At 41.9% G+C, this 14,003-nt stretch overlaps 1 protein-coding gene across 1 annotated transcript in view; it reads left to right on the plus strand.

Moving 5' to 3' along the window:
• Positions 1 to 3,997: 3,997 nt before the first annotated feature.
• Positions 3,998 to 14,003, plus strand: part of LOC106897508 (intersectin-2-like) — a gene marked incomplete at its 3' end in the record, with an annotated part of 47,437 nt that continues 37,431 nt past the window's right edge. The window contains exon 1 of the mRNA XM_014958180.1: positions 3,998 to 4,019. The remainder of the gene's footprint in view (positions 4,020 to 14,003) is intronic.

Below are 14,003 nucleotides of genomic sequence, written 5' to 3' on the forward strand. Positions count from 1 at the left end.
GCGAAGGGGCGGGCGCGGGGTGGAACGGCCGAGGTTTCTGTTACGCCAAGCGGTTTTATTTATATCTTTCCCCTCTGTTTGAGGGTGGTGGGGGTTTGTTTGGTCGGTTGGGTTTGGGGTTTTTTTCTTAAAAATAGCGCTTTGCGTACGCAAAGCCGGGGAGGCCGGGTGTCGCCCGGCGGCGGCGGGGCCGGGCGCTGTCAGGGAGCCGGGCTGGGCAGCGGCTCCTCCACCGCGGTCCCGGTCCCGCCGGGAGCCGCTCCGGTGTTCCTCCGGGAGCTGCTCTGCCTCCATCGCCGGGCCCTGAAGTTTGGCCGCGGAGCTCCGCTGCGGGGCGGGGGAGGCGGCGATCCGGGCAGGATAACCGGTAGCCACGGTAGCTCCGGCCGTTGGGGCTGCTGCTGCTGCTGGCCTTTGCTTTATCAGTGCTCTGCCAGGGGAAGCGATACGGGGGTCGGTGCCCAGACAGCTCAGTGTCCGCACAAGGAAGCGTCCAGGCGAGGCGAGGTGGCTCGGACGTGTTCAGAGTTACTCTGATGATGGTGATTATTTTTTGGTGGTAGTTAACTATGAAAGCTTAGAGTTCGGAGAACTCGAGCTGGTTTCTGCAGTTAAAGTTTGTAAACTGTTTTTGAATAGGCTGGTTTTCCTCGCCCTCCACACCGCAGCATGAAGTAATTCAGAAAATAAAACGAGGGCGAGATACTGGGTTCAGTTCCCTAAACATTCAGATGCTGTTTTGAATGCACGAAGGTGATTTTCACAGCGGTTGACGCTTTGACATCTGTCATGTAGCAGAACTTGAAAGTAGATTGTGCTTTAGATAGTACCTGTGATTTTTAGTGTAGGCTCGTAGCGGTTCTCTTAAAGCAGCTGGAAATTCCCCATTTGAAAGACTGGAATGAGAAGTTAGGAGCTGCTCGTCCTTGAGTTGGGGCTGCCCTATTGTATGCATCTCTCTGTTGGGAACGTGATGTTTTTTAAACTTGTTTTTGTTCGTGCTTGCCTGTGGTGGCAGCAGCTCCCACGCTTGTGTGTACACAGGAAAGCGTACAGAGCCAGCGGAGCAGCACGGCTGTGCCCTATCCCACAGCAGAGGGATATGAAACGCAGCTCCCTTTCAAGGATTTTCAGTTGTTCACCTGAAATTTCACTGAAATTCAAAGGCTTTAGATGTAACAAACTTCTATATCCGCTGACGCAACAGTGATGTTTAGAAGTAATGAGCATTAGGAACTAATTGGATAAATAGCTAGCTGGGCTTCATTCTTCTACTAAAGTTTGTTGTTTCCTTTTTTTCCACTCTACCTTCCCTGTTTGATTTGTCTGTACTTTCTATTTATTTATTCTGACGAAGCTGCGAGGGCCATTCACAGCACCTTACTTCTGGATATTTGTAGAAATCTTAGTTCAGACTCTAGGTTCCATGTGATGTTACAAGAATCACATGCATCCCTGCAAACAGGGATTTAGGCTGCTCCGCGCTCTCTGTTATGCAGAAATTTTGGTCAGATGAGCCTTCTAACTCAGATGCCTAAATTAGATCAAGTGAATATGCTTCTCCTTTTAATTACTACCCTGAAGGAATTGCATTTATTATTTTTTTCTCCCCCGTCTGTACAGGATCTAGGGGATGGGATGTGTCCCTGACTGAGTTGTTTGCTGCCATTGTAGTATAAACAAAAGAGTTTGCCCTAACAATAGAGCACTAACAATAACAAAATGCTGTACCTGTGGCTTGTTTGTGTTAATCACCATATGAGGTTATGTACCACAGGTGATGTTCTGCTATCAGAGCTCTGGCTGCTTATGTTCCTCACCATTCTTCTTTTGGACAGGGTGAGATGAGTCAAGACAGAAGGGACCCGTGGATGATTTTGGACTGTGTTGTTTGAGGAGGCTTTATTTATTGAGATGCAGGTATCACAGTGGTTGGCACCATATGGCCCTTCTTACAGTAGGGTTTTTTACAGGATTTCTGTTGTAGTCTTTAATGTTGAAAAGTGAATTAATTTCATGCCACAGTGAAGAGGCAGCTATGAAAAATGAAATTTAAGTTCTGTAGGTGACAGCAATTCTTCATTGAGCTTCTCAGTCTGGAGCTGGTGGGACAGCAGTTGAAGAGTGAAAGGTGACATACCTGCTTCACTTGGGTCATCATCAAAAAGCTTCACAGCCTTTGAGAACAGGTGTCTGTTAGGAAAAAAGTGAAAGGTGACATACGTACTTCGCTTGGGTCATCATCAAAAAGCCTTTGAGAACAGGTGTCTGTTAGGAAAAGACTTTGTGATTAGTTCCTGAAGAGCAGTGTAGTCCAGGTCACTACTTCCTGCTGCAGATTGAGAGGTGTCTGGTCTGAGAGATAACCTGTTAATTAACGCTGTAGAAGCAAAGTATCTGCTCTTAGCTCAAAAGTTTTAGTTTGCTGAGCATGTAAAATTTGTGCAAACAGGATTTCATGGGATTTTCTTTTAAAGTTTGTTTAAGGCTGTTCTCTGTGCCTTTTTAAAACTGGTTCAAAAGTTGGACATACTTCATTTCAAGGGAAAACAGGCCAGAAATGAAGATTAAAAGTAAAGATCTCCGATATCTCAGTTTTTACAGTAGCTTTTAACTACCTCCATTTGCTTTTACTTACCTAAAATGTAATCATAGAATAATTTCATTTTGAAGGGAGCTTCAGGAGATCATCTGGTCCAACCCTCACTAAAAGCCAGGCCAAGTTAGATCAGGTTGCTCAGACCCATGTCTGGTTGTGGGAGATCTTGTTGAAAGCCTTCATAAAGTCAAAACAAGCTGCTCTGGCCTCATCCACAGAGCCAGTCACCTCAGCACAGAAAGCTATGAGATGTGTCAGGGGTGCTTCATCCTGGATAGGTGCTTGTTGCTGGCAGCTTCCCTTGTTCTTCAAGCATCCGTAGGTGGCTCCCAGGTGGATTTACTCCATAATCTTTCCAGGGACTGAAGTCAGACTGAAATTCAGTATTACTGACCTGTCCCTCTTGCCTTTCCAGAAGATGGGGGTGGTGTTTCCCTTTTTCCAGTCATCAGGACCCTTAACCAGTCCCTAAGACCTTCCAAAAATCATAGAGCTTGGTCTTGCAATGACATCAGCTGGTGTTCCTTGCAGCACTGGTGCTATAATTTGTTCCGCATATATGTATGTAACTGCTATACTTCCTTATTTTCAAGTAACTTTATTTTGACTGCTGTAAGCTGCTTTCAGGTCAGTGTAATGCCACACCTCTTGGCAAGGTATTCCATGAGGGATCCTGCTATGTTCTGAAGTTTTGGGGGGAAGCCTGACATGAACCTAGTCCCTTTGTGAAAAATTGTGAGAGCAGTAGGTTGTTGACTTTGTGAATTTGTGGTGTTGCTTTTAGATTGGAGGGCTTGTTTCGTGTGGCTGAATGATGTGGGAAAGTCAGTGGCCTTTCTTTACCTTTTTTGTCTTGGGTCATGAACAGTGATTATAAAGATAACAAAGATAACGTAGAGCTAATTAGAGAATTCTCTTTCTTTTTATGACTGACTGACCTATTTCAAGCACTATCACTTGTCAGTAAAACACTTAACACAAAGTGTCCTTTGAAGTTCAGAGGTTGACTCTAGGTGTGGGGTGAAATAGGGTAGTTACTGTACTTTTTTAGCTTTAAAAACATGTCATCACCCTTTAACTTCACCTTTTAAAATTGCGTTTTCCTTGTGTGCTCTGGTTGGTGACAAATGATGCCGTGACTGTTTGGGGGGAAGTGCGTGGTCGGATTCTTGGAAGTGCTAAATGCAGCTGTTTTACGTGATCCCAAAATTTTCAGACGCTTAGTTGCAAATATTGCAGATGCCTGAATTACCTCTGGAAATCTGTTCTGGAATCCCAATCAGTATAGAACTGGGAGGCAAATCTCTACATGTGAGTTCAAGCTCCTCCGGTGATGGACCAGCGTGAGCTGAAATTTTAAGCCAGCACCACTGGTGAAGCCTTGTTTTCTGTGGCTTTGGCTGTCTGAGTCTAATCAGATGTAAGTTTGTGTTGAAGTTTTTCTCACGGTTAGTGTATTTAGAGCAGTTTTTAGCCATGTGGATTCTCTGGTGTCTAATATTGGTATGCAAACAGAGCAGTTTTTTCATTGGTGGGGGGCACTAAATTTGGTAGGTTTTTCTTAATTTATCTGGTTGCCTGTTTTCATGAATCTTGTAGGTAGTTAAGATCTTTGCAAAGTCCATCCTTCTGTTAAGTTTGGCTCATGCTGGATGATGAGATTAATCAAAGTACATATTAACTACTTGTGTTTCATACCCTTAGAAAGGCGAGCCAAGAATTTACGTGTGCTGGTTACTAGCATAACTGCGGCTCCTTTCATTGATTGTCTACCAGGATTTATTTATTTTTATTCTTAGGTTTATTTTAAGATAAGTCTTTCTCTAGAAAACAAGAGACAGGTGATTTTATTTTATGAGGCGTCTTTGATTCTTCCATCCGGGCATACTTTGGTTTATGGCCTGTTGCAAGAGTATGCAGAAACTGTAATAACTTGTTTTTCTGGTACTGTTGTGCCATTAGGACTAAATGCTCAAAAGGTGAGGATTAGGTCACATAAAAATCCCAAACGCTTAAGACTTTGTCGGTATAGGAACACGGCCTCGGCAGGTTGGTCGCTTGGATCCTAGAGTTAAAGTAATGGATTGAACATTAATATATAGATGAGCACAGTGTTGTGTAACTCTCATTTTCAGAACACCACGTGGAATTCAAATGATGTAACATGATGACAGGAGCAGCACAACGCATTGGAATTACCTAATAGAGGACAATTACCTGAGAGCTATTTTTAAACATTTTTGCAGTTACAGACAGTTGAAAAAACAGGGGTGATCCAGATAAGTCACAGCTGCTTTGGAACAGTGATTCTGAGAGCAGCCAGTTTGACTTGAGACATTTTTGATGCGGGATATTGTTGCTTCAGCTTCAGAAGTAGCGGATGGTAATTCTGAGCTGGCTCTTCAAGTGAAAATTTTCAAGGCTGATGCAAGTGGAGCTTGTGAAATGCTGTGGCATCAGTCCTGGGTGGTAGCTGCAGTTAGTGATTCAACAGCGTATGCATAAGTAAGGGAAGAACAGGAAATGGGAGTTACTCTGCTTTATTTCTAAAAATATGATGATTGGAATGCAAAAAAAATGACCTATTATGGCTATGTTAATAAATGTATCAAAAATCAGAGCTGATTAAAGGAATACTTTTAGCCTTAATTTTCAAAGGTCAAGAATTTTACTAGTGAAAATATAAAACTCTTGCTTTTTTTCCACTGCATTCTTAGTGTAGTCTTAATGAGTTCCTTAGTTAGAAAGACAAAGTGTCTTTCTAACTGAGATTTACTTTTTGCTCATAGGGTGTTTACATAACATTGAGATCTGTGTCTAACCTAGGTGATAATTGTTTCCTTAAGTTCATGAAATTGTTTTGCAGTGGTCAAAACATTATGACTGTATGCTGTGGAGCTCAGTGTTAAAGATTAAGAGACCAAATTTCAACTGGACTGCCTTATGCCTGATCTTTCCTGTCTCTCCCACGGGGCTTCCCTGGTTTTTTGTTTCATCAAAGATAAACTACATTTCTTTTCTCTACAGGCCTCTTGTGGCCTGTCTCCTCTCATCATCTCGTTCCCTTCTGAGAAGTTCAGCTGGCCAGGTTTCTGCACCTGCTCAGCTTTTGCAACTAGTGAAAGATTGTTCTCTGCTGAGCACAGGAGACTGCCCACTTGTTCTGTATCTTCTGTTTTATGCTTAGCTGTGCCAGTCCATTAGATGTTCTGTATATTTTGCACTGTTATCTGGGACTGAAAGCCAAGCAACAAGTTCAGTAGCAACTCTTGTATCATAAGGTGAAGATAAAATAAGAATTCTGTTAGGATTTTTGCTCTGTTAGCAGGCAGATTTTGCTTGTGCTCCTGATGGAAGGACACAGCGGGGCTCATCATTTTCTTTAAGATGCCAGGATTTGAAATGGGTAAATCCATAAGTAACATATCCTGAGTGTTTCCAGTCGTGGTTGAAGTGAGGAAATAATGAAGAGAAATCTCATCAATGGTGAGATTTCTTAAGTCCACACTGACATACGTTAGGAGTTGCAATGTGGAAGTTGAGAGCTATAGGTTTCAAGGTGTGTGGACCTCATGGAATAGCATCTTAGGGATGTGAGAATTCTGTGTCTCAAAACAGGATCTTGTAAAAACAGCATATGGAGTGTAGAGTCATGTAAATTAGAAAGTAGGAAGCAAAAAAGACAAGAAGGTATTTTAAGTTGCCACCCGTTCAGGAGCCAAGTGTGTCTCACTCAGCTCTCTGGAAAGGTTATGATATGCAGCTGATGTTCCTTCTCAAAAGTAGAAGCTCAGAGCCCTTTAAAAAAAAATAAACTCATAAATAATGTGTCCTCTGCTTTTTTCTTTCTTTTTTTTTTTTTCCTTTTTTTCTTTTTCCTTTTTATTTTTAAGCAAAGCAGGCAGAGGTGGTGATGTCTGTCTGTATCTGGGATCAGGTTAAGCAAGGCAGGCAGAGATGGTGATGTCTGTCTGTATCTGGGATCAGGTTAGTGAACGTATTCTTCCAGGGTGTGGCAGAGCTGGGTTCAGTTCCCATCTTTTCCTGAGGAAGTTCACGTACACGTCTGCTGGGAGAAGGGCCAGGGATTTAAATAGTGAGCTTCCTGAAGTGGGATTCCCAGTCCCTCCTTCAAAATTTCTTCTTTTTCTTTCCAAAGGGACCTGCAATGCTCTCGCTTAATGGTAGAGAATTTTGTGTAGGAGGCTGGAGTCCTGAGTTGACATTCCTATTCCAAACACTCTGCATGGGTTTCCTTAAACAACTGTGTAATAAAATGCGGGAAAGCCTCCTAGGAGGAAGGGGAGGTGGGTTTAAATCTCCAGAGACAGAGGAGAGAGTTGAACTGGGTCTTGGTATTTTGAATAGGTGCTGTCACAGCTGAGCAGCTGTGTGAGAAAGCGAATACACCCACCAATACTGACCACACAATTATGTTTTCAAACAGAAACAGCAATTCTTATATTTTTGCATGTTTAGTATATTCACCAAACCTGTTAGTCAGGCAAGGTGGGCAGATGGATATTTGAAGGGAATGTTTTTGTGTATGTATGTTCTATCTTAATCACTGTTTGGAAGGAAATTGTTCTCTAACAGTGAGCAAGGAATGGACTTTGTACCACGGGGTGAAGAAGTAAAATATTTAGTACTTCTCTTTTTTTTTTCCCCCCCTCTTGAAATGTCAAAATATTAACTCAGGCTTGCAGTACCCTTATCCAGAGTCACAGAGGGGAGCAGGAAGAGCTAGCGATCTGCTGCCAGGCATCGACTCCTTCGTGTTGTTCCTGATGTCATTTGTTTGTTATCAGAGTGGGTGGACTTTGTGAAGCTGGCCACGGCACGCTTTGAAAAGGCCGTGTCACTGTGTGTAACTCCACTGTATAAAGGAGATAAAGATGCCTGCCAAGATGTTGCGGTTTCTTTTTTTTATTGGTAAACTTTTCTACCGATGTGTCTGGAACAAAGACAAATTCTAGACCGTGCTGGTTTATAATGTTTATTAGTCTCTGATTTTTCAAGAGGGTAGTCCTAAAAAAAGCCCAGAACAACTACACGGGCTATTACACTGTCACTGTTTGCTTTGCAAATACTAATGAGTAGTAGTTGTGTGGTCCAGTTCTACATGTGTTGCAAAGAGTAAATCAGTCAGGTATTATCGCAACCTCTGTCCTTGCTAATTGGTCCTTACAGCAAAAATCTGCAATATATCTTCTTTCTGTCCTTGAGAAAGACGAAAGAGTACTAGTGTGTCCACACACGCTGCTTCTCTTGTATTTGCTTTTTTCCAGTTAAAACTGGTGGGACAGAGCCTGATGCACCAGACTTTTTGGTCTACTAAAACTATGTGGCTGTGTTTTTTCTGAGAAGTATTTTGAAAAATACCACGACTCAAGTATAAATATTAACAAAGATTGTGGTAAGACTGTTCTTTTTAAAATGGCAATATGCCTGTGTCAGAAAAGAAGCTTTTTCTTTTCCTTTTCTCCCACAGCCTGCCTATTTCTGAGGCTTTCCCCTCCTTGCAGTCTCCTCATTTCTTTCCTCAACTTGTAGCAACTCTAAGGAGCCTTGAGAAAGGCAGCAAAAGTTGCAATTTGGCGGATCAGTTTGTGAAAACAATTAGTGCTTTTAAACACAGGGACTAGTCAGATGGTTTGTTTACAAGAACTTGCTGTTCTGCTATTTAAATGTAACATCCAAGTTTTCCTGTTTCTCCCTAAATGGCAGCAGGCTTTAATGTCCTCTATGGAGTTCATAGGGATGCTTGATCCTGTTTTGTTACAAGGTGGATTTCTGTGCTGTGGCTGCCACTGCTTCTCTGGACTGATAACTGAGTTCACCAAGCGCCTCATCTAGAACATTTTGCAGAAACAAACCATTTTCTATGAGGTCTTCTGGTTGTGATGGCCATATTCTCATTTTCTTCATCCATTCGGGATACTGATTATAATATTTTTTTATTGAGATTTTTTTTTTTGTAAGCATTTTTATATGGCATGGGGTTTCTCTGTGGTATTGTGTAACAAGGTTCTTTGGAACTTTACAGCTTTCACTGCAATTAATGATTAAAAGTTATCAGAGTTGTTCTAAAAAAAGTAAGTTTGGCCTAAAGTGAGAATATTTTGCTGACATTTCCCTTGGTAAATAAATAGTGCACATCTGTCCTAAAGATGGAGCGTGCCTTTACAGCTGGTGACTAGAGCAACTTTATGTGAAATCTGTGAAAATAAACTCCGTTTAACTTCAATATTTGCATAATATCTAAACCTTTGAGGAGAGCTGTGGAAACGTAGAGGACAGAATATTTGTTGAGAGCAAGTTGCATTCTTTGGGAAGGATTGTTTCCACAGACGTTTGAAAAAATGTGTGTAGACTTTGAGTTTACAGGGCTGTTTCCTCCTTCCGTAAAAAGTTGAATGAGGGGAAATTATGTAGCAGTAATACTTCTATTTTTCCTTTTTGTAGCTCTCTGTACAATTTCATGATCTGTCACCAGAGAAGCCTATGTGTTTCGTGTAGCACTGGTGTCTGAGAGAAATGCATCTGTGCGAAGGGATAGAATGGGGTCTCAGTGCTCATATGATCTGAAATCCTGCAAAAATCTCTTTTATGATTCCTGGTTGCTTCTGTAAACTCCTAATTTTTAGTGTTACTTGTGAGGATTAACATATGAGGTCTTTGTTTCCTTCCGGTCTAGTGTTTTAAAATATGACAGGATCTGTCTGTGAGATGATAGTGAGATGATGGAGCTAAATCATGATTTAGTCTCATCACGTTAGTGTAATATACTCTTAATATACATCTGTTGGGCAGTTCGTTCTTCTGTAGGGACCTAAGGTTGGTGCATCTACATGGCAGTGTCCAGTGCAGACCTGCCAGGCTGGGTCAGCCCAGGTCTGGGGAAGCTGGGGAATTTTTAGGTATGCTGGAAAAACCTGTGTTGATGCAATTGGGGTGTTCATTGCTTTTGAGAGAGTTTCATTGGAACAGAATATCAAACAGTGAGGTATAAGAAACATCTGATCTTGGACTCCCTTTGAGAGGACAGTGGTATGGATGATAACGTAGGTGTTTTGTGCCTGGGTTACTTCTTCCACCCCTATTTTCAGCAGTTGGGAGTTCGGAAAGCTCAATCTACATGAGCCATTTCAGGAGAACCAAGGAAGGCAAAGTCTGACTTCCTTTATAGCTCTAAGATGTAGAAATAATTTCAAAAATACATCTTAAGATTCCAAGCTTTAGAAGTGAATCAGTGCCTTATCAGACTTGTATTGTCTGATATCTGACTTGTATTGAGAGAGCTCACCTCAAGATTTGTGTGCAGTTTTGGGGTCCACAATGAAGGTTATAAAAATACCAGAATGTGTCTGAAGGAGGGCAACAAAGATGGTGAGAGGACTAGAGGGCATGACTTTGGAGGAGCGGCTCAGGATACTAGGTTTGTTCAGCTTAGAGAAGAAGACATCAAGGGGTGACCTCATTGGTGTCTACAGCTCCCTCATGAGGGGCAGAGGTGAGGAGGGAGGTGCTGGTCTCTCCTCTCTGGTATCTGGTGGTAGAACATGGGGGAATGGCTTAAAGCTGTGTCCGGGGAAGTTCAGATTGGATATTAGGATAAAGTTCTTCACTGAGACAGTGGTCGAGCACAGTAACAAGTTTCCTGGGGAAGTGGTCATGGCCCCAAGCTGATCGGTGTTCTGGAAGCATTTGGACAACACAGCATGGTTTACCATACGTGATACATTGCTCTGTGTGGAGTCAGAAGTGGGACTTGATGATCTTTGCAGGTCCCTTCCAACTGAGGCTATTCTATGGTTCTGTGATTCTATTGTAATTACTAATGAAAAAAACCCTAAAAGCAATCTGAAAATAAGAGAATAAAATATGTTGGAGGAAAGATCAAACATGTGGTCTTTAGGCAATTATACTGTAAATCTGCAACAAGTCATGCACAGTTGGAAGTCTCTGTCAATGCAGGGCTTTTCCCTGTTGATTCCGGGAATGTTCTTCAGTATCCAGCTTCCATGACATGGTTTCAGGTTCTCTTTTAGCCCTCCTTAGAAACATCTGATCTTGGACTCCCTTTGAGAGGACAGTGGTATGGATGATAACGTAGGTGTTTTGTGCCTGGGTTACTTCTTCCACCCCTATTTTCAGCAGTTGGGAGTTCGGAAAGCTCAATCTACATGAGCCATTTCAGGAGAACCAAGGAAGGCAAAGTCTGACTTCCTTTATAGCTCTAAGATGTAGAAATAATTTCAAAAATACATCTTAAGATTCCAAGCTTTAGAAGTGAATCAGTGCCTTATCAGACTTGTATTGTCTGATATCTGACTTGTATTGAGAGAGCTCACCTCAAGATTTGTGTGCAGTTTTGGGGTCCACAATGAAGGTTATAAAAATACCAGAATGTGTCTGAAGGAGGGCAACAAAGATGGTGAGAGGACTAGAGGGCATGACTTTGGAGGAGCGGCTCAGGATACTAGGTTTGTTCAGCTTAGAGAAGAAGACATCAAGGGGTGACCTCATTGGTGTCTACAGCTCCCTCATGAGGGGCAGAGGTGAGGAGGGAGGTGCTGGTCTCTCCTCTCTGGTATCTGGTGGTAGAACATGGGGGAATGGCTTAAAGCTGTGTCCGGGGAAGTTCAGATTGGATATTAGGATAAAGTTCTTCACTGAGACAGTGGTCGAGCACAGTAACAAGTTTCCTGGGGAAGTGGTCATGGCCCCAAGCTGATCGGTGTTCTGGAAGCATTTGGACAACACAGCATGGTTTACCATACGTGATACATGGTTTAACCTTTAGATTGCTCTGTGTGGAGTCAGAAGTGGGACTTGATGATCTTTGCAGGTCCCTTCCAACTGAGGCTATTCTATGGTTCTGTGATTCTATTGTAATTACTAATGAAAAAAACCCTAAAAGCAATCTGAAAATAAGAGAATAAAATATGTTGGAGGAAAGATCAAACATGTGGTCTTTAGGCAATTATACTGTAAATCTGCAACAAGTCATGCACAGTTGGAAGTCTCTGTCAATGCAGGGCTTTTCCCTGTTGATTCCGGGAATGTTCTTCAGTATCCAGCTTCCATGACATGGTTTCAGGTTCTCTTTTAGCCCTCCTTGATAGGACAGCTTCTGCAGAGAAATGTGCTGTAGAAATGTTTAACAACACTGGAAGTGTTTGTTGGGAAAGCTGTTTATAGGTTTCAAGTGTCTCTTGGTAGGTTGATGGTAAGGCCTAGGAAGGGGTGCTGGAAGCAGCCTAGAAATTTCCCAACTTATTTGAGAATTCCTGTGTTGGAATGCTTCCTTTTTTCCTCTTTCTGCAGCTGATAACTAATGTCACTCTGAGAGATCATTTGGCCTCACCAATAGTTCCATTTTTTAAAAATATATATGTATGTATGTATGTGAGTTTGTCCTCCCCCTCTACACTGCCCTGGTGAGGCCCCATCTGGAGCACTGTGTCCAGTTCTGGGCTCCCCAGTTCAAGAAGGACAGGGAACTGCTGGAGAGGGTACAGCAGAGGGCTACAAAGATGATGAGGGACCTAGAACATCTCTCTCACAAGGAGAGGCTGAGGGACTTGGGTCTTTTTAGCCTGGAGAAGAAAAGACTGAGGGAAGATCTGATCAACACCTATAAATACTGAAAGGGAGGGTGTCAAGAGGAAGGGGCCAGTCTTTTTTCAGGGGTTCCCAGTGACAGGACAAGAGGAAATAGGCACAAACTTGAACATAGGAAGTTCCATCTAAACATGAGGAGGAACTTCTTTACTTTGAGCCCTGGCAGAGGCTGCCCAGGGAGGTGGTGGAGTCTCCTTAGCTGGAGACATTCAAAACCTGGACAACCTGCTCTGGGTGGACCTGGTTTGGCAGGGGGCTTGGACTAGATGATCTCCAGACGTCCCTTCCAACACCGTATCACTCTACGATGTGTTTATATATGTGTGTGTGTACATATATACACAAGTGTACCTATAATGTGTGTGTGCATATATAAAAATCCCTGGAATGTCAGGTGTATTCATGATAATAGCTTGTAGTGTGTCAGATTTTTTAAAAAAATAATTAAAAAAATAATTGTCCCTTCCTCACTGGGCAGCTATGTAAGCAACACAAGGCAAGATAACTTGAGATTAAATACCATTTTTCATTCATTTGGGGAGACCAGGTGTGCATATGTCTACAAGGTTTACAAATGGCCCAGTGAGAATGAATGACTTGTGGCCTAATACAATGGCATGATTTTAAATGTTATAATAATGTAAAACATATAGAGAGAGGATGGTTAAGAGCTGATCCCAGACGCTTTTATTTCTATTGCAGAAATGTGCAATAGATACAAAAAGTGTTCTCCACGCGTAAAGCTGGAGTGCTTGCCAGTTGTGTGATTTCTGTGATGAGATGGGCAGGAGTTTCCTTGCAGGGGAGGGAGCGTAGGGGATGTGATATTTTTGTACTTAATATTAAAATCTGTGGTTATATTGGGAGGTGAAGGGGTTTTTTAGTGGGGAGAGAAGTTTTGGTATCTGAAGAGCAAGTGACAGAGGGGTCTGAAATGTTTTTATAATTAAAATCTCATTTTTGTGATTGCATCCCAAACAATAGTTTCTCTATGTAGAGTGGAGGATAATTATGTATAAATTTAAATATTTCACTAAAATTATGTGATGCATATGGCGGCAGCAAGAGCTCACTGCATTGTCTTAGTTCTGGGTTTGTAAAGCGATGCTTAGTGCTCAGATAAGTACTAGTGAATATTTTGCAATTCTAAAGATTTCGTAACTTTAATACAGGTATTTTTGAAAAGCTACATACTAGAAAATCATAGTAAGTCTTAATACTCTGATATTTTTTTTTATTATGAAAGTAAGTTATATTGAGATCCCTTTAAATGCTGCTTTTTAGCCTTTATGCAATAGCTCCAGAAAAGGAATACCTTCGCTGTGTTGGTTATGGAAAACTGGTTGACTGTGAATTTTTATTAGGACGAGTCACTTTTTTTCGGAATACATCACGTAAGAGTGTTTTCCTTGTAAATTGTGTGGAGTAGCAGAATGGATGAATTTGATTAAAAGTTGTTCTTCCACTTTTCTCAGCAGAAGCATTCAGTTAGGGAGCCATGCGTTCAACTTGTTTTTTCTTTTTTTAAATTATGATGTGCATAAATATTTCCCAGGGAAAAAAAAGATCCGCCAGGACCCCGGGTCCTGTCCCCCTGCCAGGAGAGGGGCTGTTCTCCAGGCCATATGTTCTGACATGTTGTGGGCTGTTTGTGTACGTTATGCAGCAGTTGCTAAACAGTTGGTACTCTTTGCCTTTAAGAACGTGCCGCTAGGTTCAGGACTGCACTGCATACCCTATAAAGAAAAAAAAAAAAAAAAAAAAAAAAAAAAAAAAA

The sequence above is a fragment of the Calidris pugnax genome, unplaced genomic scaffold (genome assembly GCF_001431845.1).
Source record: "Calidris pugnax isolate Ruff unplaced genomic scaffold, ASM143184v1 scaffold276, whole genome shotgun sequence".
Lineage (NCBI taxonomy): Eukaryota > Metazoa > Chordata > Aves > Charadriiformes > Scolopacidae > Calidris > Calidris pugnax.